This window comes from Sminthopsis crassicaudata, chromosome 2 (genome assembly GCF_048593235.1).
Source record: "Sminthopsis crassicaudata isolate SCR6 chromosome 2, ASM4859323v1, whole genome shotgun sequence".
NCBI lineage: Eukaryota > Metazoa > Chordata > Mammalia > Dasyuromorphia > Dasyuridae > Sminthopsis > Sminthopsis crassicaudata.
This window is the reverse complement of record NC_133618.1, coordinates 210,784,717-210,811,203: the sequence shown is the minus strand read 5'-3', so window position 1 is coordinate 210,811,203 and position 26,487 is coordinate 210,784,717. Positions and strand designations below refer to the sequence as shown.

Below are 26,487 nucleotides of genomic sequence, written 5' to 3'. Positions count from 1 at the left end.
CTTTCAGTTTGTTTCCATTTTTTAATTAGAAATAATATTGCCATAAATATGTTCGAAAAAATATTCTCAGGAACTATTCCCCAAAATAAAATTAATATGACAAGGAGTATAACTATGGGCATAACTTTTTCAGGCTACTAAGAGTGGTTTTAAAAATTATTCCAACAACTTAGAAATATATCCTGTAAATTACTTGAGAGCAGGCATATATATTTAATGCCCATCATCTATTATAGTATCTAGCACATGGTAGGTGCTTAGTAAATTCTTGCTGATTGATTTTCCACAAGATCAATTTTTAATTTAATTATTAACTTGTCAGTGTTGTGGGTGTGGGAAGGTATTAAAAAATTCCTTTAATCTGAATTTTTACTCTTCATTTTTTAAATGTGTGTTTACTCTTCTGTATTCTTTGATACACTATCTATTTATCCAACTGAGTGTGCCCTTGAATAATTTAAGCCATTCTAAATAAGTTCAATTTTAAATTTTGTTTTATTTGCCATACATATTTTTACAATCTAGTATTTTTCTTTTTATATTACTTATATTGTTTTAAAATTTAAATTTTTTAATTTTATTTTATGTAGATGAGCTACATCTTTCTTCCCCACAATCATTTATTCTATTTGTAGAAGAGATAACAATCAATCTCCCCCATCAAAACCTAAATATATTACTCTTTTTCCCATTCAACATTTTTTTTGTGATTAAGTCTTTGATCCAGATGAAATTAATTATATTGTGTCATTCAAAATATGGATCTAAATATATGTTTCACTATGTTGCCCCTCAATTTTTCAATTATATTTTAAGTAATGTATTTTTTCACTGTTTTCTATAGATTTGCCAATTATTAAGCTTCATGTTTAATTGATTTTATAGTTAGGATTTTTGTTCTGCTACAATGATTCTATTTATTTTTTCCAGTCCCAGATAGTTTTGATTATGAATTTGCTTTATGTTCTGTTTTAACATGATGAGTTTTAAATATCTAAAGCATAATTACAGTTCAATAAGATATTTTCAATGTTTCTTTTCAAGAAATTCAGTTTTAAGATTAGATTCATTGACCACAAACCTAAAAAAATGCCCCAAAAATCCTATAGTAAGAATATATAGGTCTATAGAGATGAATTAGCATGGGACTATGGCAGAAAAAAAGGAAGAATATTTTTGCTTCCAATGGGAAGAAAATCATATGTCATCATTTGGTCTATGTTTGAGAAATAATATTCCTAGTGACCACCATGCCAGAAAAGTGTACTGAATATGATAAGAATTACTGTATTTTAAATTGTCAAGCTATTTTAGCATCTCTCCCAATTATTTGCAGGTGCTACACCAACAAGCTTTTATTTTGATCTGAAATTGATTTGTGTGCTCTAGGCCAGTTGGCATCATATATGAAAAAATAAGATGAATTATTTGGGCCAAGTATTGCTTGATATATTTTATTCCAAATGATTTGGCCTTTTTAGTCTATAAAAATGGATCTAAATTTTTACTAACTGCAACTCACATTTGGTAGGTAAAACTGAATTCAAGGAGGATACATCACTCCAGTATATTTGATAATTTTTTTACTTGCTAGTACAGATGTGGTATAGGGGAAACAAGAATGATGTATAAATGGCTGCCCATAGTAATTCCTATTTTCTACGTTTTGAATTTAACCTACAATATATATTCCTCAAGATTAGGAAAACAATATTTTGGAAGTTTTTATTGCAAATTGAATAATTACTTTACTTTAAAAAGAAAATCATCAAATTTTCTAAAGAGAGTTGATGACTAGAGATAATGTAGTCTAAAACTTTCAAAAGGAACAAAAATTCAGAGCTGGCACCTACCTTAGAAGGCATCTAGTGCAATCTCTTCACTTCATGGAAAATGAATCGAATCCATATAAAGGTTATCATAAACCCAGATCCTCTGATTCCAAATCTAGTATATTTTCCATTATACTTGTGTCAGAAAAACTCAAGAATATTATGTCCTCCTATTAAACAGCAGACTTTTGATAAAGACTTATGCTTTTAAAGTATTTTCCCATTTATTGTCTTATTTGATTCTGAAAGATTTTCTGTGTGTGGTTTTTATTTAATAATAAATAGCCTCTGCCCTCACACTCACTCAGGTAAGTCTCATGTGCAGAGATATGCTGGAGCCAGCTCTAAGGAGCTTGAAAAATTTGCTAAATTTTCTACACAAGCATTTATACCTCAGACATTGGCAGTATTTGTAAGTCATAACTTGATTTATTGTTTTGTTGATCATCTAGACTTAAGAGAATGTTCATAATGAAAATTAAACTTAAAAGCATATATGCATATATATGTATATATATATATGTATATATATATATATTCTTCTCCAGCATAGTTGTTAAAATACTTACCAGCATATCTCTATAATGTTCTATAAACAATGATTGAATTCATCAAGAAGGCAATAAAGGGCTTAGAGAATGAAGTCTTCACCCAATGGAATCCTAATGACTATAGGAGAAGAAGAGGAAGAAAGAAGGAGGAGAAGGAAGAGGAGGAGGAACAGGAAGAGAAGGAAGAGGATAAGGAAGGAGGAAAGAGGAGGAGGAAGGAGAAGAAAGAAGAAGGGAGGAGGAGGATGTAGAGGAAAAGGAGGAGGAGAAAAAATAATATACAAATATTTATATAGTACTTTAAAGTTTGCAAAGTGATTTATATACATCATCTTATTTGAGCTTTAAAACATCTCTGCTCCTAGGGGATAACTATCCCATGACCAAGGTAGTTTGACTATTTCTGTGAATCATCATTTCTAAAACTATTATTCACAAACTTCACTGATAGGTTGAAGAGTCAGTCAGTTGACAAAATTAGCTCAAAGAAAAAGCATTTAATGAAATGGTATAGTATTACTACTGTAAGAAAACATAATTTCCTCCCCGTTATATCCTAGAGTTCTCTCTCCTGCAAATACATAGAAAATGAATAGAAAACTGAGCACACAGTAGGCAACTCACCTCTCTAACACTGCTAGGGTCCCCATGTTTTTTTTTCTTCTACTGTTATCTCCATTATCTTCCTCTTAAGTGACATCTGACAGGCAGGTTACTCCAATGGATTCTCTGTCCTGCTTTTTGCACTTCGACTTCGGCATAAGAAAAATAAAGCAGATTGATTCTCTCTTGAGAACTTAGTTGTTGTCCCATGGCTAATTCTCTTCTTAACTACCAGAGATAATATTTGCTAGTTTGCTTATTTTTCTACTGACTGCAAAGCTAGCATAGCTTTCTGTTTATACATTGAACCAAGAAATATAGTTAATCCTTCAACCAGACAATGGCTAGGTGCCTTAAAATTCCTCCAAGTTGACTGAGAAATTTCAACATCCCAAAGAATTAATAAATACAAACATTACTTTTTTTACCTTCTTTACATTTTTCAGTCTATCCTACTTAAATATTTGTTGTTCTCAAATGAGATTTTGGCAATCTGCTTACTAAAAATTTGGAATAGCTCTCTGATGATTGAAATCACTGTCCTTATATTGCCTGAAATCATTGTCCTTATATTGCCACACCATAGTGTTTTTTATAGCAACAAGTCTCAGAAAAATTCAACTGGCACAGTTCTTAAACAAGATTATAATTAACAGTCTTTTCTAATGTCTCAGACTTTTCATAGATGATGAAAGAGATTGCATCAACTCCCAAAGACATGATTGTTAAGTCATCAAACAAATGCTCATAGGCTACCATTTCTCTTGATATATTTAAAAGTCTGCTCCAATCCAAAGACAATAAAGAAAATAAAAGGAGGGAGAAGAATTTCCTCCTTCAGAGGAAGTCTGGTCCCAAATGAATCAATCAGCCAATATTGATTAATACTTAATATTGATAGGTTCTGTATTAAGTGCTGATATAGAAAAAAAAAAACAAACCCTATTTCTGCCTTTACAGAGGCCATTTTAATGACGCAAACTATATATAAAAATATAGTATTCCAATATTTGTACAAAATGAATTTAAAAAGAAATCTTGCTGAGGAAAGCATTAGCAACTGGCTGAAATAGAAAAGAACACTTTTTACACAAATAATGTATTTTATTTTTTTTCCAATTTTTTTAACATTTTTATTTAAAGTTTCTCCACTCTCCTTCCTCCCTAAGTCAATAAACAGATATAGGTTATACATGTGCAATTTATGTAAAGCATTTCCATGTTAGTCATGGTATATAAGAAGACTTGAATAAAAGAAAAAAAATGAAAGTGAAAAATAGAATGCTTCCATATGTATTCAATCAATATTAATTCTTTCTCTGAATGTAGATAGTATGCTATTATTAGTTATCATTATTAGTTCTTTGGGATTATATTAGATTGTTGTATTGCTGAGAATATTTAAGTCATTCACAATTCTTCATTGAACAATATTGCTGTTACTGTGTAAAACATTCTCCTGATTCTGTTCACTTAACTATGCATCAGTCCATGTAAGTTTTTCTAAGTTTTTCTATTTATCATTTTGAAAGCACAATTATAGAGCACAGTTTGTTAAACCATTTCCTAGTTTTATGGGCATCCTTTTGATTCCCAATTCTTAGAGACCAGAAAAAGAAATGCTATATTTTTGTACAAACAAGTCCTTTTCCCTTTTGTTGAAAGTGTTTGAGATATCGAACTAGCAGTGGCATTACTAATTTAAAGGGTAATTATATAGTTCTTTGGGCATTATTGCAAATTACTCTCCAGAATGGTTAGATCAGTTCACAGTTTAACCAACAGTGCCTTAGAACTTCAGATTTCACACATCCCTTCCAACACCCAACATTTTCCTTTTTTGTTATATTAGTCATTCTAGTGTGAGATGGTACTTCAGAGTTCTTTTAATTTGCATTTCTCTTATTAGCAATGACTATATTATTTTAGATAGTTTCAATTTCTTTGAAAATTGCCTCTTTGTATCCTTTGATTATTTATCAATTAGGAAATAATTTATATTTTAATAAATTTCACTCATTCCTCTATATAGTTGAGAAATGAGGCCTTTATCAGAGATACTTGTTGGGGAAAAAAATTGCTTTAGCTCTGCTTTTCTTAAAATTTTGTTTTCATTGGCTTTATTTGTGCAAAATATTTTTTTTAATTTTGTATAATCAAAAGTATCTATTTCACATTTTATAATGCTCTCTATATCTTCTTTGGTCCCAGTTTCTTTCCTTATCTATAAATCTGACTATTCCATGCTCTCTTTAATTTCATATGGAATCAACCTTTATATCAACATTCCTATTTTGACTTTATTTGGAATAAAGTATGAAATGTTAAATCTATATTAGCATCTGCCACACTGTTTTTTTTCTTTTCCCAGGAGTTTTTGTCACACAATGAATTTTTGTCCAAAAACTTGAATCTTTGGTTTTATCATATACTAGATTGCTATGATCATTTACTATAATGTAGTTTGCACATAATCTATTCCATTGATCACCCTATTTTTTAGCCAGTACCAGTTTTTTTTTTATAATTATTGCTTTATAATACAGTTTGAGATTTGGTAGGGTAGACTAACTTCTTTCACATTTTTTTTCATTGATCCCTTTGATATCATAAGATTTTGTTCTTCCAAATAATTTTTTCATTTTTTTTCTAGTTGTATAAAATAATTTTTCATAGTTTATTGATATGACACTGAATAGATTTAGATATATTATCACTGTCATTTATTATTATAACATTAACTATTAGCTTATATTTTTTCAGTTGTTATAATTGACTTTATGTGAAAAGTGTTTTGTATGCATTCATATAATTCCTGGGTTTGTCTTGGCAAGTATTTTATATTGCCTACAGTTATTTTAAATGGAATTTTTCTTTCTCTCTCTTGCTGCTGGACATTGCTGGTAATTCATAGAAATGCTGATCATTTATATTAGTTTATTTTGTATCCTGCAACTTTGCTGAAATTGTTAATAATTTTGATTCTCTAAAATTTCCTAAGTATAATATCATATGGAGTTGGCTCTTTTCAACAATGAGTTGATTCAAAGAAATTCCAATGGCCTTGTGATGGAAAAATGCCATTTATATCCAGAAAGAGAACTATAGAGACTGAATGTATATCAAGGCATAGTATTTTTGTTGTTGCTCTTGTTTGTTTGCTTATTTGTTTGTTTTCTTTCTCATGTTTCCCCCTTTTGATCTGATTTTTCTTGGGCAGCATGATGAATATGAAAACATATTTAGAAGAATTGCAGATATTTTTCAGATTTTTTTATCATAGCTTTCAGGTAGTCCAATAATTTTAAGATTCTCTCTTGTGAATTATAAATTAGAAGGACATAGGATAGTTTACCTCTCAGACTTGTGGAGGAAGAAGGAATTTGTGACCAAAGAAGAACTACAGATCATTATTGATCACAAAATAGAAAAATTTGATTATATCAAGTTAAAAAGGTTTTGTACAAACAAAACTAATGCAGACAAGATTAGAAGGGACACAATAAACTGGGAAGACATTTTTACAATCAAAGTTTCTTATAAAGGCCCCATTTCCATAATATATAGAGAACTGACTCAAATTTATAAGAAATCAAACCATTCTCCAATTGATAAATAGTCAAAGGATATGAACAGATAATTTTCAGAGGAAGAAATTGAAACTATTTCTACTCATATGAAAAGGTGCTCCAAATCATTATTGATAAGAGAAATGCAAATTAAGACAACTCTGAGATACCACTACACACATCTCAGATTTACTAAGATGACAAGAAAAGATAATGACAAATGTTGGAGGGTATGTGGGAAAATAGGGACACTGATACATTGTTGGTGGAGTTGTGAAAACATCCAGCCATTCTGGAGAGCAATTTGGAACTATGCTCAAAAATTATCAAACTGTACATGCCTTTTGATCTAGCAGTGTTACTACTGGGCTTATATCCCAAAGAGATACTAAAGAAGGGAAAGGGGCCCGTATGTTTGTGGCAGCTATTTTTGTAGTGGCTAGAAACTCAAAGTTGAATAGATGCCCATCAATTGGAGAATGGCTGAATAAATTGTGGTATATGAATGTTATGGAATATTATTGCTCTATAAGAAATGACCAACAGGATGATTTCAGAAAGACTTAGAGAGACTTACATGAACTGATGCTGAGTGAAATGAGCAGGACCAGGAGATCATTATACACTTCAACAACAATATTATACAATGATCAATTCTGATGCATGTGGCCCTCTTCAACAAATGAGATGAACTAAATCAGTTCCAATAGAGCAGTAATGAACTGAACCAGCTACACCCAGCGAAAGAACTCTGGGAGATGACTATGACCCACTACATAGAATCCCCAATCCCTCTATTTTTGTCTGCCTACATATTTGACTTCCTTCACAGGCTAATTATACACTATTTCAAAGTCCAATTATTTTTGTACAGCAAAATAAACTGTTTGGTCATGTATACATATATTGTATTTAACTTATACTTTAACATATGTAACATGTATTGGTCAACCTGCCATCTGGGGGAAGGGGTCGGGGGAAGGAGGGGAAAAGTTGGACCAAAAGGTTTTGCAATTGTCAATGCTGAAAAATTACCCATGCATATATCTTGTAAATAAAAAGCTATAATAAAAAAAATGACCAGCAGGATAATTTCAGAAAGGCCTGGAGAGACTTACATAAACTGATAATAAGTGAAATAAGCAGAACCAGGAGATCATTATACATGGCAACAACAAGATTATATGATAATCAATTCTGATGGTTGTGGCTCTCTTCAACAATGAGATGAACCAAATGAGTACCGATTGTTCAGTAATGAAGAGAACCAGCTACACCCAGCGAAAGAACTATGGGAAATGAGTGAGGACCACAACAAAGCATTTCCACTCTTTCTATTATTTTCTGCCTGCATTTTTGTTTTCCTTCTCAGGTTATTTTTACCTTATTTCTACATCTGATTTTTTCTTGTATAGCAAGATAACTGTATAAATATGTATACATATATTGTATTTAACATATACTTTAACATATTTAACATGTATTGGACTACCTGGCATCTAGGGAAGGGGGAGGAAGGAGAGGAAAAGTTGGAACAGAAGGCTTTTCAAGGGTCAATGTTGAAAAATTACCCATGCATATGTTTTGTAAATAAAAAACTATAATAAAAAATTTTTTCTCTCATGGATCTAGGTGTTTTTCTAGTGAGAAATATCACATTTACTTTTTTTGATTTGGGGCAGCTAGGTGGTACAATGGAAGTCAGGAGGACCTGAGTTCAAATTTGTCCTCTAACACTTCCTAGCTGTGTGACCCTGGGCAAGTTACTTAACCCCAATTGCCTCAGCCAAAAAGAAAAGAAAAGAAAAAAAGAAAAACTGATATATACCTTTTTTGATTTTGTTTTATTGTACTTGGTGTCTCATAAAGTCATTAGTTTCCACTTCTTCAATTCTAATTTTTAAGGAATTATTTTCTATGGTGAACTTTTGTACTCCCTTTGTCCATTTTGGTCGATTCTTTAGGAAATTTTTTCCTCAGTAAATTTTATGTATCTTCCTCATTCATTTTCCCAATATTTCTTCTACTTCTTTTGCCTTGATCCTTGTCACCATAGTGACTTATAGCCAAGTTCTTTTTTGGTTTGGTTTGGTTTTTTTTACTCCTTTTTTGTTCTTTTGGTGACTTATTTTTTTATATAAGAGTTGGACTCTGGTCCTTGACTGTCCCAGGTTTTTTTGTGGGGGTTTGAGTCTTACTGCTGGTTTTTATTGGGGTGTGGGTCCTCATTACTGGCTTCCTCTGAGTGTGGGGCTTTAGCTGCTGACCTACTCCAAGGTTGGGCCTTGCTTTTTAGGTTGATATGGTAACAGAGTCTTTCTAGTGCTCAGCCCTGGAAGAGGGATCTTGTTCCTGGTGGGCCACATGGGTGGGGCTCTGCTGTTGAGTTGCTATGAAAACAGGATGTCACTTCTGGTAGACCCTTTGAACACAGTCTTGCTCTTAGGAGTAGAGTTTCAGTACTCGTCAGCAATTGGTTCAAGGCCTTGGCGGTGATTTGCACTATCACTAGGATGGGATCTTGCTGTTTTTCACAGACCACTCACTTGCAGCTGCTGTATTGCAGATGGATGGGACTTTATAGGGATTTGTAGGAAAATGGCTTGCCCTGGGCTTGGAGCCTTGGTATAAGCCCATTGATTTTAGGATGATTGCTGCTGCTCTTGAACCCCTCTCTCCTCCTACCCCAGTGAGACACACCCTTCCTGGCATCCTGATAAGTTACTTCCCTACTCCAAGAACAAGTCTGAGGTGATTTTCTTTTTTTTTTAACTTTTTATTTTCAAAACATATGCATGGATAATTTTTCAACATTGACCCTTATATAGCCTTGTGTTGCAAATTTTCCCCTCCTTCCCCCCATCCCCTCCCCTAGATGGCACGTAATCCAATATATTTTAAACATGTTAAAATAGATGTTAAATCTAATATATGTAAACATTGATACAATTATCTTGCTACATAAAAAAATGATCAAAATGAAAATGAATAATAAAATGCAAATGAACAACAACAAAAAGAGTGAGTATGTTACATGTTGATCCACACTCAATTCCCACAGTCCTCTCTCTCAATGGCTCTCTTCATCACAAGATCATTAAAATTTGCCTCAATCATCTCATTGTTGGAAAGAGTCACATTTATCAGAATTGATCATTGTATAAACTTGTTATTGCTGTATACAATGATCTCCTGGTCCTGCTCATTTCACTCAGCATCAGTTCATATAAGTCTCTCCAGCCTCTCTGAAATCTTCCTGCTGATCATTTCTTACAGAACAATAATATTCCATAACATTCATATACCGTAACTTATTCAGCCATTCCCCAATTGATGGGCATCCATTCAGTTTCCAGTTTCTTGTCACTATGAAAAGGGCTGCCACAAACATTTTTGCACATACAGGTCCCTTTCCCTCCTTTAAGATCGCTGAGGAAATTTTCTAATATTTTGGAGAAAAATTTGGGAGGGCTTATGAGGGTTTCTTCCTCATTCCATCATTTTGGCACTGGGAGTGAAAGGCCTCTTGAAAAAAGTGGTTCTTTACCTGAACCTTGAAGGAAAACAAGGATCCTGAAAGGCAGAGATATAAGATAGACATGGTTTGTTTGGCCAATGAAAAATTAGAGAGATTGTAAATGAAGCCTCAAATGTATGAAATAGTCAATAGACTATATGGCTACCCTGTCATTAAGAGGAATCATAAGCAAAAATAAGTAAAATTTTAAAACATAAAAGGGACCAGGCTGTAGAGTACTTTAAATGCTAAGAAAAAGAGTTGTGATTCTGGAGAAAAGATATGTGATTCTGGAGATAATGTGGAATAACTGAATTTTTGACTATGATAGATATGTTGTCAAACCTTATTTTAGGAAAATCACTTTGGCAGATGCATTAAGTACTGGAATGAAGCAAGAACTACAGGATTAAGGGCAATTAGGAGGTGATTATATTTCAGCTGAGAAGTGGTGAGAGCCTAAACTAGGAAGTCAGCTACATGAGGAAAAAAGGAGGCCATATTAAAATGATGGTTTGGAGATAGAAACAAAAAGATTTGATGACTTATTGGATGTGTGAGGTAAGAAGGAATAAGAATTTATTATCTGAAAATTGGAAGAATGTTATTTTCTTGACAATAATAGTGAAATCTGTAAGTAATGATGATTTAGGGAAGTATATACTGGGTTCAGTTTTGATTATTTTGAACTTGAGATTCCTATAGATCATCTAGTTCAAAACATTCAAAAGTTTGTGATGGGCAACTGGAATTCAGGAAAGCTAGTGGGGCTGGACACAGAGATCTAGTAGTCATTTGCAGGGAGAGTTGAAATTTATCCTTGGAACTGGTGAGATCAAGTAAGAAAATATTTTTTGAAAATAAAAAAGACCTTTAAGTAAGCCTCATGGTATATCTATAAACAATGGGTAAGTCATGAATGAAGGTCTAGCAAAGAAGCATAATTATGCATAAAGTATAGAAGAATTCTTCCTCACCTCTCAAAGAAACACTTCTAAGCAAGTATAATTAGCAACTCCAGTGTAGGTACCCACCAGTCTGAGAGGTCTAGATTTCACGTAGCTGGAATGTTTTATGCTCCATGTAACCAGAAAGCCACACCAGGCTTAAGGGCCTCAACCAGAAACCTCAGCCCTAAAGGCAATTTTGTCTTCTAAGAAGAGCTTTCCAATGTCTCAGGATGGGAGGAAAGAAACTGTGAAACTCTGGTCCTAACACATCAGCAGCAGCACTAGATAAATCAAAGACTTTTTTAAATCCAGGACTAGCCCACTGTAGGAATCCTTTCCTGACTCCACACTTCTATGATATTCCTCAGAATCCAGCATGTGGGGAACTCTAAAGGCTTCTAAGGTTCTTCTTGACCCCATCCCCCAAAGTCCAAACTCAGACCCAGGATAGCTTGAGTCTGGATCTCTCAAATACCTGATGAATTCTGGACTCCAGGTTAAAGATGATGGCCAACTCTAAAATCAGAAGTTGTAGGTGGGGTTTTTGTGGATTGGCAGTTAAGGGAGGTTAGAAGGGTGAGGAAACAGGTCAAGGTCATTGGGACTCCCAAAATCCAGACTAGTAGTCTCCAGCTGCTATGGTAAACTATCATAAAGTAAACTAAGCTAAGCTAGTCACTTGAGGTCCTTGATGATTATCAATATGTAGGGAGAAGTGTGCTCTAAGCTGCTAAGAAAAAGAAATGGCATGATAGATGCTAAGCTATACAATGGCTGGCAGGTATCAACAGTTTGACAAGATGTCCCAATTAAGATTCTGAGTACCTGATTCCCAAATTGTGGATGGAATAGCCTGTACAACTTAGAAGGCTAGATGGTGCTGCTGATGACTGTTGTGTAGTGTCAGGTCCAGAGTGAACTGATGATAATGGCTCAAAATGGCTTAGAAGAAGTCCTAAAATCTATTTAAAGTAGGGTAGGGCTCTGAAGGGCTCTAGTTAAATTCCAGGTTTTAATCAGTAGATAGATAAGCTCTATGTGGCATAATTAGGAGCCCTTCCTGCCAAAATGGGAAATGTTGAAGGTCTAAGGTATCCAAGAAGGAAACAGGGTGGAGTCCTGGATCCTTTTATTGGGGAGGGAGGGAGGTTAAGATCACACACAGGCATAGCATGATTCCAATTAGCTGTCAGAAAATGGGCAGACTCAAAGATCACAAGGAGAATTGCTGAAGCTTCTGTCAGTCCAAGAGAATGGTTGGGACTAGTGAATAGAGCAAGGGAAAGTTAGGTCATTGTTCAGGATATCAGAGTGTAGTATCTGACAATGGTAGCTGTCAAGGAAGGAGAGTGGTGATAATAATAGAACAGTCACCTGGAGAAGATTGGAACAGATTGGTTTATAAAATACAGACACAGGCTTTGACAAGAGAGTTATCTCTTCATTGGAAATGAGAGTAAAGGAGGAAACAGTGGAATTATATTTTAGAAGTATTTACTGATGGGGTAGTATACCTAAAATATACTAAGAATTAAAGACACGAAACATCTCCACAAAACTGGGACTATCTATCCTACAAAGACATGGGGTCAGTGGAATGAGACAGGGAGACAGAAACAGAGACAGAACAAGAACACTAGTAGAGTGTAGATTTTTTTACTCAATAGGTAGAGAAAATCTAACATTACAGAGTTTTGATGCTTCCTTCATCTCTTCTTGTGGTACACCACTTCCCTTAAAAACAGTTTATTTGCAGGACAGATAATTGCACTGTGTGCTCTCAATCTGATTTTCTCCACAACTCAACATTGTGAGGCTGCCTTCTGCTGAATGAAGCATCAAATTATGCTGCTCAAAGAAGCCATTGCTATAGGGAAGGAGAGAAAAATTTCCTGCTTTACCAGTTGCATTGTAGAAGAGGCATAGGGGAAAAATTGCTATTTTCTCTCAAGAGAAAAGTTCTTCCTCTATAGTTAACTTTCTTTTTGGCTGCTACAGAAAACACTTATGGGTACTGCTTGCTTTTTTTTATTTTCTCAAGGGACAAAACTGATCTTTCAAAAACTAAAGGCTTTCAAGCCATTAAGTGTCCACTCACAAATTTTGTACCTCCTAGAGAAGTAAACTTTTTGAAACCATCTTTAGATTTAAAATAGCGTTTTAGACAACTAGCCATAAAATGGATAGAGTACTGGGCGTACATCTGCATCCAGAAAGAGAACTATGGGACTAAATGTGGATGGATCACAATATAGTATTTTCACCTTTATTGTTGTTTGCCTGTTTTTTCTTTCTCATTTTTTCCTTGTTAATCTGAATTTTCTTGTGCAGCATGATAAATGTGGAAATATGTTTAGAAGAATTGCACATGTTTAATCTATGTTGGATTACTTGCTATCCAGAGAAGCAGGGAGAAGAGGGAGGGAGACAAAGTTTTGTGAGATTATTGATGAAAACTATCTTTGTATGTATTTTTAAAAATAAAAAGCTATTAGTATTAAAATATTTTTCCAATTGTCCATTGGAGGGTTGCAATGATTACCTGCTATATAGAGTAGAGAAGATGGAGAAACAGGGAGAAAAAATTGGAACATAAGGTTTTGCAAGGGTGAATGTTGAAAACTATATTTTTATGTATTTTGAAAATAAAAAGCTATTATTATAGAGTACTGGGCCTAGAGTCAGGGAGGTTTCAGTTCAAATCTAGTCTTAGACACTAATTAGTTGTGTGATGCTGGACAAGCACAATCTCTATTTGTCTCAGTTTCCTCAACTGTAAAATGTGGATAACAGTAGTACTTATCTTTCAGGATTGTTATGAAGATCAAAAGAGAAAAGATTTATAAAGTGCTTAGACTGACCCAATATATGTGGTATATAATTGCTAATTCCTTTTCTGTTTATTTATATTGTATTTATTTATAATTATTCTCTAACCTACAAAGAAAAATCCACAGTGATACTGGTTCCCTAAGAGTATAATTAAATTTTCATTCATCATAATCCTAGCATTTAAATAGTCATTTAATATTTACAAAGCACTAACGATATTTTAACTTATTTGATTTCAACAACTCCATGAGATAGGTGCTAGTATTATTCCCATTTTATAGTTAAGGAAATCAAGGATGAGTAAGGTCCTGATGCCAAGATCAGTTCTCTATCTACTATATGAATTAGTTTTCCCATGTTGTTCCCTTTCTGTTTTTTTTTCCCCCAAAGGTGCAATATGGTATAAAGGAAATCACACTGACCTTAGAGTGAAAAAACTGCATTTAAAATTTGGCCTTAACACTAAGATCTAGGGAAATAGCCAATAGATTTGCAATTGGAGGGCCTGGTTTAAATTTCCAGTTCTGCCACCCATATATCTTTAGAAATTCTCTTAATATTTCTGGTTTCTCTTAATATTTCTGATATCTCTAAATTTCAGAGACTGTGCTGATTGACCACCATTTTGTGAGTAAAATGGAAACATTACAACTTCCCCGTCTCATAGTATTTTTAGAAGGATCAAATTTAATAATGACTGCAAAATAATTTTATGAACAAAGATTATACCAAAATATAAGCCTAAAAGTTTTTTTTTCCTAATCTAATGTTCAAACTAATTTTCTGATGGGAGAATATATCAGGATATATGTAAAATTCAAATTGTCACAACAATTTATTTATGAAACATTTAATTCCTTGATAGAGAATTTCAGATACTCTCTAATCTGTACTCTCAAAACTCTTCTGCTACTATTTTTTAGTTCAGTAGTAAAAAATTTTCCGATTTCATGTAGTTTCCAACATTCATTTTAATAAGATTATGAGTTCCAAATTTTTTTTCTATTTCCCTTCCTTACACCTCTCCTCCTCAGGGCAGCAAACAATTCTATTATGCATTTTTAATCATTTTAAATTTCCCTATTAGTCATTTTGTAAAAGAAAAATCAGATCCAAAGAAAAAAAACACAAGAAAAAAAAGGTGAAGATAGTATGCTTCAATCCACATTCAGTCTGCATAGTTCTCTCTCTGGAAGCAGAAGGCATTTTCCTTTCAAAGTTTATTGACATTGACTTGCATTACTGTGTTATTGAGAAGAGCTAAGACTATCACAATTGATCATCCCATAATCTTGCTGGTACTGTGTGCGAGGTTCTTCTGGTTCTCACCTCACTCAGTATCAGTTCATGTAAGTCTTTCCAGGCTTTTCTGAAATCAGCCTGGTCATTATTTCTTATAAAACAATAATATTCCACTACATTCATAACTTATTCAGCAGCCATTCACCAAATCATGAGCATCCACTCATTTTCCAATTTCTTGCCACTACAAAAAGAGCTGCTAAAACAGTTTTGCACTTATGAATCTCTTTGGGATATAAACCCAGTAGTGACCCAGCTAGATAGGGCATGCAAAATTTGGAACTATGCCCAAAAGTTTGTGAGGTAGTACCTCAGAGTTATTTTAATTTGCATTTTTCTAATCAATATGCTGATTTAGAGCATTTTAATATGATTACAAATGGAATTTCTTTATCTGAAAATTGTCTTCATATCCTTTGATTATTTATCAATTGTGGAATGACTTGTATTCTTGTAAATTTGACTCCATTCTTTATATATTTTAAAAATGAGACTTTTATTAGAAACACTGGCTGTAAAAAACTGTTTTCTAGCTTTCTGCTTTCCTTCTAATCTTGGCTGCATTTTGTGCAAAATCTTTTTCATTTAATGTGATCAAAATTATTCATTATGCATTTTATGTTCACTAGTTCTTTTCCCATAAATTCCTCCTTTCTCCAAAGATCTGACAGGTAAATTATCTCTTGCTTTCTTAATTTGCTTATAGTATTATTTCCCTTTATAACTAAATCATGAACCCATTCTGACCTTATCTTGGTCTATAATGTTGCTTTATGCCTATTTTCTGTTTTCCCAGAAATTTTTGTTATTGAGTTTATACCCAGAAGCTGGAATTTTGGGGTTTATCAAACAATAGATTATTATAGTCATTAACTATTGTGTCTTTTATTCACGTAAGCATCTAGAGATGTAAACTTTCCCAAAAATAACTACTTTGGCCGCATCCCATAAATTTTGGTATGCTGTCTCATTATTTTCATTCTCTTAGATGAAATTATTGATGATTTTTATGGTTTTTGTTTGACCCACCCATGCTTTAGAGTTTGATTACTTCGTTTCCAATTAATTTTAATGTATTTTTATGGTCCTTTATTACATGAGATTCTCCAGCGGTATGGTTTTGCTGTCTATTTCTTCTTGCAACTCACTTACTTCTCTAAGAATTTAGATACTCTATCATTTGGTTCACATATATTTAGTATTGATATTACTTCATTATCTATAGTACCCTTTAGTAAGATGGAGTTTCCTTAATTCTTTTTAATTAGATCTATTTTTAATTTAAGTAGACCTGTTTTTGCTTTTGCTTTATCTGAGATCAGATTTTATTTTTTATTTCAGTTGAACCACAATATATTCTGCACCAGCTTTTTACCTTTATTCTATGTGTATCTTTCTGCTTCCACTGTGTTTCTTGTAAACAGCATATGGTAGATTTTGGCTTTTAATCTATTCTTATACATCCTTCCAATTTATGGGAGAGTTAATCTCATTCCTATTCACAGTAATGATTACTAAAATTCTGCATTTTCCTCCATCCTATTTTCTTCCACATTTATTTTTCTTTGTTCTTTCACTCTTTCCCTCTTCACCAATGTTTTGCTGTTAAGCAAAAAATCTGCCCTCCCTTTTCTCAGTCCCTTCCTTTTCTTATCCTTTTTCCCTTCTATTTCTGCCCTCCCTTCTCATCAGCCTTCTTTCTTCCTTTTTTCTTTCCCCTTTCCCCTCCTACTCCCTTATGTGTATATTATTCTTTGTTTGAGCTGAATCAAATAATATTAAGATTAAAAAATGTTCAATCCCTCTCCCTTCTTTATCTCTACTATAATAGTCTTTTGTGCCTCTTCATGTAATGTAATTTACTCTCATTTAACCCACCCTTTCCTCTTCAACCAGTACAGTCATTTTTGTACCACTTAACTTAAAGACTATGTTCAATTTTGCTAGGTAGATGTAGCCCAAGCCCCTTTGCCATCTGGAATATCATTTTTCAGATCTTCTGATCCTTTAATGTGGACGCTGCTAAATCCTGAATAATTGGAATCCTTGATATTTGAATTTTTTTTTTCTGGCTGCTTGCAACATTTTCTCCTTGACTTGATAATTCTGGAATTTAGCAGGAGGTTATTAGTGGGTTCTTTCAACGACTATTTTACCCTCTATTTCTAAGATATCAGGAAATTTTCCTTGATGACTTCCTTAAAGATGTTATTTTCTTCTATTTTTTCATTTTTTAAAATTTTGTGTAACTGATTCTTGATATCTCATTGAGTTATTCTTTTTTTTTTGTACAGTTCTAATTTTCAATTAATTATTTTCTTCATTTAGCTTTTTTGCCTCTTTTTCCATTTGGATAGTTCTATTTTTAAAGGAGTTGTTTTGTTTAATAGATTTTTTTTTCATTTTGCCAATTCTAATTTTTAAGGAGTTTTTTTCAATATATTTTGTGCTTCCTTTTCCAAACTAATGCTTTTCCCCCAAAATTCTCCTTCACAGCTCTCATTTTTCCCAATGTTTTTCTGTCTCTCTGAAATTATTTTTTAAAATCCAAGAGAACTTTTTGAGCTTGAAACCAATTCATATACTCATTTGAGGGTTCATATGTAGACATTTTGCCTTTACTGTTCTCTTTTGGATTTGTATTCTGATCTTCCCTATCACCATAGTAACTTTCTATGAACAGGGCTCTTTTTGCTTTTTTTCTCATCTTAAAAAATTAAGCTCTGCTCTTAGGGCACAGGGGACATTGTCCCTTTTTTTTTTTTTTTTTTTGAAGGATGGAGTACAGTAGCTTACCATGCAGGGGCCATAAGTGCTGGCAGCTTTCCCATTGTGCTGGATTGGCCTGCACTACTTTGGAATGGTTCAGGGGCTCACAATTTGCCTTTTATATTGGGGTTGGAGGTCTGGCAGCTGGCCTTCTGAGGCACTGGCTAACAGAAGCAGGATACTGGGCCTCTGCTGCTGATTTTGCCATTGCTAAGAGCTTCCCATCAGACACCTTGCAGTGCTTTCATGCTGGGATGCACTCCCCATCCACTCAAGTGAAACAGATCTTTCCTGAAGTCCTTCTATGTTATTTTAGGCTGGAAAAGTGCTTCACTCCAAATTTCTATGTGTTGTGTCCCTCCAGAATCTGTTACAGTCTTTCTTATTTAATTCTCCAGCATTCTTTTTATCCCTTATTTTCACTAGATGAAAAAAATAAATATGTCAGTAGTTCACCCTTTCCTTTTATTCTCTATGGCCCTTTATCAGTCATCTCTGTCTCAGTTCCTTCTCTCTCCTTCAATTTTAACTTAATTTTTCCTCAATCTACCCCAAAGGACAAATTTCAGAGAGTATCCAAGAACTTGGACAGGAAAAAAAATCTTTATTTTCACTAACTTTTAGTTTCATTTGTATTTTAATTGTATTTCAATTGTATTTTAATTTGTGAATTTAAATGCCTTATTCTGAGAAGCAATCCAATCAGTTTCACTAGACTATCAAAGGGGCCCAAGAGACACAGTAAAAAGGATTTGGAACCTCCCATTCAAAACAGAACAGATTAGTTACACAACAGATATTAGTACTTGACCATAGTAAACTAATTTGATGAAATCCAAAAATCTTAAGCACTAAGGGTAAGAATTCAAGATTTGTAGAAAATGCTGGGAAAACTAGTAAGTAGCTTGGAAGAAACTAGGCACAGACTAACACCTCATACCAAGTCAAAATAAATTATTATGACATAAAGGGTGACATTACAAGTAAATTAAAGGAGCATAGGAGAAAATGTATTTGTCATGTTTGCAGATAAGGGAAGAGTTTATGACTAAACAAGATCAAAGAGATTACAGGAAGTGAAATAGATAATTTTAGTTATAAGGAAATTAAAAGGTTATTACACAAACAAAATTAACAGCCAAAATTAGAAGAGAAACAGAACACTTGTGGTGGAGAGAGGATTCTAACAAGTTTCTAATAAAGGCCTCATTTATCAAATATATAGGGCTCTGAGATAAATTAAGAGCTTGTCCCCAGTTGATAAATGGTCAAACAGAGGTAGAGTCAAAATGGTGGAATAAAGGCAGGAACTTGCTCAACTTCTCCCCCAAACTGCTCCAAAATTTCTTTAAATAATGACTTTAAACAAATTTTAGAACATCAGAAAAACCCAAAAAGACAGAGTAGAAATTTTCTAGCCAAAGGCAACTTAGAAGCTCAGCAGAAAATGTGGGAGTCCAGAGTGCAGCCCCAGACTCAACCCCAGCTGCAGTCAATCCCAAAGGACCATGATGAAAAATGCTATACAACTCCAGAGAGGAAATGGATGAACTGTGAATACAGATTGAAACATACTTTTTAAACTTTATTTTATTGCTTTATTGTGTTTTCTTTTGCAACATGACTAATACAGAAATATGTTTTGCATGATTTCAATGTATTGTCATTCATTTTAGTCATATCCAACTCTTTGTGACTCTTTTTATTGAATTTTCTTGGAAAAGGTACTGGAGAAGTTTGTCATTTCCTTCTCCAGCTCCTTTTAACAGAAAGGGACTAAGACAAACAGGTTTAAGTGATTTGTCCGGGATCAGACAGCTAGAAGTATCTGAGGCCAGATTTGAAATCATGAAGATAAGTCTTCCTTTAAAAGCCCAGCACTCAATTCAATCAAAATCAAATTGTTTGACTTCTCAAGATATGTGAAGAGAGGGAATTTGGAACTCAAAATCTTTTATTTATTTATTTATTTGTTTGTTTGTTTATTTGTTTGTTTGTTTGTTTGTTTGTTTATTTATTTATTTATAGTTTTAAAATGCTTACATGTCATTGTAAAATATTTAATGCAATTTTTTTTTAATTTTAAAAGAGCCTATACTCCAAACCAATACATTCAGATCCTTGAGGTTCAAGTGGGAACAAAGTATGGATAAATATTTCCAGAAGATATTTGAATCATTTGAAAAGTCTTATAGCCTACATGCACCAAAATAACATTTTCAATTTGCTTCATAGGGAAGGAAAAGTGTTTAAGTGATTATAGAGGAATAACTCATACAGTCTATACAATTTTCACTTTCATAATTTTAATGCAAAAATTCCTTATTTTCTGATGATGGATAATTTATGTCCCTAGCTTAAAGCTGATTTCTCTTTTAAACCCAGAAGCAAAGAAGATAGTAAATGTGAGATCCTATAGCTAAGCTCTTGCCAGGAGCCTATCCAATTCGCATGATCTAGAGTTCTACCCAATAGTTCTCTGTGGGTGACCATGAGAAAATGCAGGAAAGTGATGAGACTCAATCCCTTTTTCCTCAAGCTAATTTTCACTGCTGTCAAAAGCAGAAAGCAATCATTCTGTAGGATATTTGATGGGGGAAAGTTCTGATTCTCATGATGCCCGTTTTTTAAGCTTAGTAATTTAGGGAACTAAACCAGCAACAGAAGGAGCCTGATTTGTTTGTTTATTTCCCTGGAGATTTTCCACAGGTGACTTTCATTATCTTTGGCTATCATATAAAGCTCTCTAACTTTAAGTAAGTGTGGAAAATGAAAAATAAAAGTTCAATTTAATTAGCAATTTTCCTTTGAACCTTTACAACCTCTGTGACCACTCACTAGAAGAACAACCACCACATAACTCTCTAAAGTGATGGGTCTGCATCAGGATCTCAGGATTTGAGATCTCTTTTTCAGATCTAGGATCTAAATTACAATCATTCTGAAGTAGATGGCACTATGCATTTTGAACAAAGGAAACCGTATTATAAGTAAAGAAACATTTAATGTGCTTTACAAATAACAATTATTATGATCCCTATTTTATAGACAACCAAACTGAAACTCAGTTTAGCGATGTTTCCAAGATCACAAAGGTAGGAGTCCAAAGCTGAACCACAGGTTTTCTGATTCTATTTTATTGCTCTCTCACTAATCTATATATCTCAGTATCATTGTTATAACTCAAATGCAGATCTTCTGACCACAAATTCAGTTCTCCTGAGGCAGCCAAGGATTCCTTAATCCATACCTTTATGCCAAAATATAACTATCTCAAAAAGCAGTACATCATAATAGAGTGGCAACCCTGGAAAGTCCCAGGTTCAAGTTCCAACTCTGGTGACACACATTGTATTGTGAACTGTAGAACATCCTAACTTCTTGGTGTCCCAGGCACCTGTCTAAGACAAACAGGTGACAATCAGCATGGAGAGAGAGAGTTTTCTCAGCAAAAGGAAATCACAAGTATAGATATACATATATGAATATGTATACTGTACAAATTATATATGTAATATTTATAAATACATATATTACAATCTATTTTAAATTATTTAAAAGTAATGTTTATTAATATTTAATTATTGTTTAATTTCTTTTATTAATGTGTTTTATCTATAAATGTATTTTAAAACTCATAAATATGCACATAATTCTATATAGTAGTAGGGGACTTTAGTCATGGGAAAGCACTCATTGCAGAATGTCAATAAATATTATGCTTTCCTCATCACAACCAAGTTGAAAGGACTTAAGACTTAATATGGTCTTCATTATGAAAGGATATATGGCAAATTGGTATGACTGGAATCACTTAAGGAATGTTAGGCACCATTATATTTAAAAGAGGTGTCATTACTACTTTAAAAACTTTGGAAAACTTGGTGGCCTAAAATCAGAAATAGCCTACCTTTTTTCACCAAAAAAAAAAAAAAATATATATATATATATATATATATACATATATATAAAAGACTTCAACTTCTACCAGATTTGAATCTTTTGTAACTCCATATCTTTTGGGATCCTAACCTGAAATTTATTAAATATCTACATACTTTTGCTCTAGAGGGAAAAATAGAATACTTAAAAATAGTCTTGAAAATAGGATTCCTATTCCTGTAAAGAAAATTACTAAGAATACCAAACCTTACAGTTTCCATAGGCATAAGAACATAGAGACTTTTCAACTCCTCTCAGAGGGGAAGAAAAGGAAAAAAAGAAATCCCCAATAATTGTCCCACTCACTAGCAGAACCACCGCCACATGCCATAGAAATGAGATACCTTGATAAATGTGGAAATATGTTTAACATATATTGGAAGGGATGTGGGTAGGGAGAAAAATTTGGAACACAAGGTTTTGCAAAGGTGAATGTTGAAAACTATTTTTTCACTATTTTTTATTTATTTTGAAAATAAAAATCTATTATTAAAAAAAAAAAAAAAAAAGAAATGATGACGCCGCCAAACTGCTTCCTACTGTGCCATCCTTTGACAGAGAAAAAACCAGGAACCAATAATATAGAGGCAGCCTAAGCACAGCTTGGTCCTCTCTCTTCCTTTCAAGGGGCAATTGTAGTTTATTGTCTATTCCTTCCTAGGGAGTCAGCAAACTACATGACTTACTGGAAAGCTTACAAAGAAAAGAAGGAATGCAGATAGATACATACTCAGCTTTATAGGTATGGGGGAGAGAAGGAGCATGAAAAAAAAAAAGAGCTAAATAATTACTTTCAATCAAACTTAGTCATATGCTTAGCTATAAATCTAGAGTTGGAAAGGATTTCACAAGACATTTAGTCCTACCTTCTCATTTTGCACTCTAGGAAATTGAGGCCCAGGGAGGTTAAGTAATTTGCTGAAAGTCACCCAGAATCAGAGGGAAGTTTCAACCCAGCTTCTCTGATCCCAAAAGCATCACTTGTTTCACTCTATCATGTACCTTCCTACTGGGATGAAAAGTTGTTTCGGCTCTACTTTATTCACCAGAGAGTGATGCAATGCTCTCTCTTTCTTAAACGGTCTGCTAGAGAAAGTAGTCAGTTTGGAAGAAGTATATGATCCCCATTAAGTCACTCCCTTTGGTCAAAGTCCAAATGATTTTTAAGGGAATATATCTTTGAATCTAGAGTCTCTTATTCAATTTAACAAAAGAAAGTTGACTTACTTGGAAACACTTCTTACATACAGGTACTACATGGAGGGCAGAACTGATTCTTCTATCACTCTCATCTCAATGAAAATAATGAGAATGTGTCAGCTCAACATTAGAAAGTATAAGAGGATCTAAAAATGCCCCCAAAGCACAATCCAAGTAAAAATATAGAATTGTCATTGCTGGTTAATTCAAAAGGGGATATTTACAGTTATCAGAGACCTGGAAGGCTACATTCACAGCACTTCCATAACTACCTCTGTCTAAGTACACTCAGCTTCTAAGAGTTAACTATTTGTTCAATGCACCCTAATAAATCTTCCAATACAGCTTCAAATTAGTAATCGTAAAAAACAGTTCTATGCCTCTTACTTCCTTGCTCAAAAATTTTTAGTGATTTCCTCTTGCCTTTAGGATAATTGCAATCTAAAGAATATCACAACCTGGCATTCAGAGCCCTCTATTATCTGGGATTCTGAGTACTTTTTCTGATTTATTTTATATTACTACTATTCACAGATTCTATATTCCATCCAAACTGGCCAACTATCTGAACCAAAATGTGACATTAAATCTCTTGCCACCAAATCTTTGCATAAGCATGCCTTTTTCATGCCAGGAGTAAATAAATAGATGCATGCATGAATAAATTAATGAATTTTAAAAAAAATTATTAAGTGGTACCAGGAACTTTGCTAACTGAAAAGGATACAAATATAAGTAACTAAGTTTAAGGATTTTTCATTTTAATGAGAGAAGTTGTTAGAAAAAGGAGAGTCCCAAAATAGGGAGATAAATAATATAAACTGGGACATGATTTAGATGGCCTAAAAGATATGGCCACAATCCAGGCAAGATAAGGTTTAAAAAAGGAGAGGAAAGACAGAAAGAAGGATGAAGAGGGCCAGAAAGCAGAAAACATGGTTTGGAAATTATTAGAATCCTCTCTCCTTACCTAGCTTCCTTCATTATTCAACTCAGGCTCCTCCATGAAGTCTTTCCTTGTTTTTATTGCCATCTCCCTCCTCAGATTATTTTATATTTAACTGTCTATGACTATGTTATATCTTCCAAGTACAAACTATAAGTATTTATTAAATGCCTACTAAGAGACAGGTGCTATACTAAGTACTAGGGAAATAATACAAATGCAAATTCCTAGAGGTTGGGATTTTATTTATTTTTATATTCTCTTGTCTGGCACAATATAGTAAATATTTAATAAATGATGACTGAATTAAATTGGATACTTCCTGATATTTTCATAGCACTTGAAGTTACTCAAAACAATGTTGTTAATGCATTTTTATGATAAGGAATTTGAGGTTTTTAGAGGACTTAGTGTCATGTGGCCAGTCAGATCAACACCTGATTCATAACTCAAAAATCAGTGTTTGCCTCACTACTTAAGACTACCTCAGAATAGTAATCATTCATCTTGATTTCTCATATGGATCAATCCTACATGAGGAATAATGTAGAGGCAAAGAAGTAAGAGCAAGAGCCATAACATCTCCTATCAGCACCCTAATTTTTCTCTCTCTATGGAAGAAATACTGATCCAGCAGTCCTTGAATCTCAATTTTTTCAATTAACAAATGGGTAACAGAACCAAAAAAAAAACATATATGTAACTAATAGTATAGAGTAAAATATCACTAAAAAATAATTTGAAGCATGAATAATTGCAAAAAGCAATTAAAATCCAGAACAAGTTATTAAACACAGAGTCTGACCTGGAAGGATCTGTAGGGAGTGTGGGAAGTATAGACCCATTTTACAGAGGAGAACTTTAAGTCTGGAAGAGACTTGTAAAGCACAGCTTAGTAAGGAAGTATTTCAACAAAAGTCCTCTAGACTGAGAGTCTAACATTATATCCATTCTGCCCATTAGGCAACACTGCCTCCTCCCTCAAAGGCACAGAGGTAGGAGACCATTAAGACTATTAGATCCAGTATTACTTATTTTATCACATATTTTGCTTATTTTTTTCTTTGTTGCAATAAAGTTTCTATTTAGAAGGGTGGGACAGAGCTTATGTAAAGACAAAAGGCTTCAGTATTTTTTAATAACAGAAAACAATGGATATCTTAAGTTTCCATTAAGTATCCAGAGTTAAAGTTTGTCACTATACATGACTACAATGATTTGAAACACCAAAAATCTTTATTTCTGAACTAATTATGGTTGGAAAAGGTAAAAATGACAACTATCACATATTTTTATCAATTTCTTTACTTTCAGAGATCCAAATATAGAATATTAGTTGTGATGTTTCTGATTGTACGTAGATTAATGTTACACCATCTATATTCCTTTGAGTTTAATACATCATGATTTGAACTTTTCTCATTTTGATGTCACTTTCATATTTCCTGAAGCTAGATGTTAAAAGTACCAGCTATCAAATGATAAATTATAAATGCTTATATATAATTTTTACTGTAAGTTATTTTCTAATGGCAGCTGGACATTTAAAAAATAAAATTCAAACTCCTTGAAAGTCTGTATCTTTGTTTCTATTTACAACTCAGATTAAAGTAAATCTTTATTGGCATTTGTGATAACCTTTTTGTAGTGGCTAGATACTGGAAACTGAATGGATGACCATCAATTGGAGAATAGCTGAATAAATTATATTGGAAATTTTATATATACTGGAATATTATTGTTCTGTAAAAAATGGCTAACAGGATGATTTCAGAGAGGCCTGGAAAGACTTACATGAACTGATGCTGAGTGAAATGAGCAGGACCAGGAGATCATCATACACGGCAACAACAAGACTATATGATAATCAGTTCTGATGGACGTGGCTCTCTTCAACAATGAGATGATTCAAACCAGTTCCAATTGTTCAGTGTTGAAGAGAGTCATCTCTACCCAGAGAGAGGACTGTGGGAACTGAGTGTGGACCACAACATAGCATTCTCACTCTCTCTGGTGTTATTTGCTTGTATTTTGTTTTCTTTTGCAGTTTTTTTCGTCTTTCTTGATCTGATTTTTCTTGTGCAGCAAGATAACTGTATAAATATGTATACATATATTGGATTTACCATATATTTAATATATTGGATTACCTGCCATTTAGGGGAGGGGTTGTGGGAAAGGAGGGGGAAATTTGGAACAGAAAGTTTTGCAAGAGTCAGTGTTGAAACATTACCCATGCATATGTTTTGTAAATAAAAAAGCTTTAATTAAAAAAAAAAAAAAAAAAGAAATCACATTTGGTTGGACCACTTGAACACCAGTGTCTTAAAAGCAAATTGGATTCAAAATAGATAGAATATCAAATTTCTCAAATCAAAGAAACATAAAAACTGGCCCAACCAAAAATTTTTCATCCCTGGTACAAAATCTATGACACTTAGCTTAACCTGGATTTAAAATGTTAAATTTATTTT

At 33.3% G+C, this 26,487-nt stretch overlaps 1 long non-coding RNA gene across 1 annotated transcript in view; it reads right to left on the bottom strand.

Annotated features, from left to right (window-relative positions):
• LOC141555362 (uncharacterized) overlaps positions 1-26,487 on the bottom strand; it is a 114,976-nt gene that overhangs the window by 17,299 nt on the left and 71,190 nt on the right. Inside the window, exon 3 of the long non-coding RNA XR_012486170.1 lies at positions 3,008-3,198. This is a non-coding gene — a long non-coding RNA (uncharacterized LOC141555362). The remainder of the gene's footprint in view (positions 1-3,007; positions 3,199-26,487) is intronic.